This window comes from Chrysochloris asiatica, unplaced genomic scaffold (genome assembly GCF_000296735.1).
Source record: "Chrysochloris asiatica unplaced genomic scaffold, ChrAsi1.0 scaffold00001, whole genome shotgun sequence".
NCBI lineage: Eukaryota > Metazoa > Chordata > Mammalia > Afrosoricida > Chrysochloridae > Chrysochloris > Chrysochloris asiatica.
In genome coordinates this window covers 12575026-12577274 of record NW_006408519.1, presented here as the reverse complement: position 1 = coordinate 12577274, position 2249 = coordinate 12575026, and positions in this window count along the sequence as shown.

Below are 2249 nucleotides of genomic sequence, written 5' to 3'. Positions count from 1 at the left end.
GATGACATTTAGAGATGGAGTGGCTGGGGACTTTAGACCCAGAGAGGGAGAGGGTCTGTGTGTTGACAACTGGGGGCACAGGCTTGCAGGGTATACCCTTTGGTTGGTTGATGATGCATGGAGGGGATTATAACCATGGCAATAAAATGATATATGATAGATGACTGTAAAGCTAATGTTCTCCCATGTAAACTAGCACATAATTCACAACAAAATATTAAAAAAAAAAAAAAAAAGATTTAGGAGGGTTTGACTCCTTTAGTCTCATCAGTATAACATTACTCTTAGGATTTAATAGAAACACATTTTTCCTAAGGGGAAAAAGGGGGCCTTTGAATATGGGGGAACCAATTATTCCATGTTGCAAATCAAAGAGCAGATTCACATTCTGTGAATTAGGCTTACAGAACCTACCACCACCTCCTACATACTACGCATGCATGTGTGCACACACATAAGAGCACCGTAGAAGTGTTTAATCCTTTAAATTCATGTTGAAATTAATTTCTGCTAATAAAATTCCTTGGCCTCCCACTAGTTTATGTCCTCATGCTGTATATTTTCATCATCATGAAATTTAACACAGTTCATCACTTGCTTATTTTTTTGTCCACCACCATCAGACGTAAACTATTTGTGGACAAAGACTGTGCCTTTGTTATTAATGGTCATATCCCTATAAGTTTACACCATTCGAGGTCATATGCTACATGCTCAGTAAATGTTTGTTGAATAACAAATGTAATAATTAAGTAAATATTAATAAAACAACTTAAAACTTGGGCCTATTTTTACCCATCTGTTGTCCCTGAATAGTAAGAAGTGCTCAACTACTTTCTGAAAGTAGTTTGAACCCACCCAAGGAAACCTTGGAATATAGCCATGGTATCTGACCAGACTTAAAAACTCTACGGAACACAGGTCTAACTCTAACACACATAGAATCACCATGATTCACAATAGACTCAGTATCACCTAACAACAACAACACATCCATCCAGGACATCTTCACCTATATCACATGAGTTGTTATCAATTTATAACACTATGTATGCAATTTCCTAATTGTCAGCATATTTTACACAACAGCATTATTTTTGCTGCTTCCTTCTACTTAAAACAATATTTTAAAAACATATTTTATTTACTGAAGATAATTTCTTCATAGTGTATACATTACTTAATTTTATTTACCACAAAGACACTGAGAATACGTGTGTGTGAATGTGTGTGCGTGTGTGTGTGTGTAAGTGCTCATGTGTGTTGTTTCTTCAAATCTAGCTGACAAGACACATTTCAACGATGAGAAGGAAGCATGGATTATGTTAATCACCATAAATCATTGGTAGGGCACACATCTTCTGAACTATAGTGACTCTGATGCTAATCAGAGGCTCATTAGCTTTAAAAATATCAACCTGGTGTGCTCTCTCTGCTACACAAGTTGTCTGAAGACTAATGAGTTTCTTTAGAGACATCTTACCAAACCCTACATACAAGTGTGTTGTTTCACTACCTGGACATTATGCACAGATGTGAGGAAAGTTAAAATAAATGATACAGTGTCATTGAGGTCAACATTACCTCATCTTATTGTGGAGTCCTGGTGTGGTACTGTAGGATAAGCAGTCGACCACAAGGTCAGTTTGAACCATAAGGTCAGTGGTTCAAATGAACTAGCCACATCTCAGAAACTTTATACAGGGTTGCTATTAGTCAGAAATGACTTGATAACAGTTAACAACAACAACAACCATGTTGCTGTGGCACTGTAGGATCACATCTGAACTTTGAACCATAAGGCTGACAGTTCAAACCCATCAGCTGCTCCCCACAAATCCTGTAAAGGGTTGCTATGTGTCGGAAATGACTCAGTGGCACTTAACAACAACACAACAGCCATGTTACTCTGGAGTCCTGGTGTGGCTCTGCAGGATAAAGCACTGGAATGCAAGGTCAGTGGTTCTACCCACCAGCCACTCCTCAGCCATGAAAGCCTGTACATGGTCGCTATCAGTCAGAAGTGACTTGACACCACTCAATAACAACCATGTTACTGGGGAAAAGGAAAGATTGATGAAGTACAAAGGAGGTAGGATTCTTGCTTTTATAACTCAGCAGAGAATTTCTTCACAATCCACCTCACTTTATTATCTTTCTGAGACAATATAAACAGGAACCGCATACATTTGAATATATTAAAAGTATATATATATACACTGTTCTACAATTAATATTTTCTGAAAAAT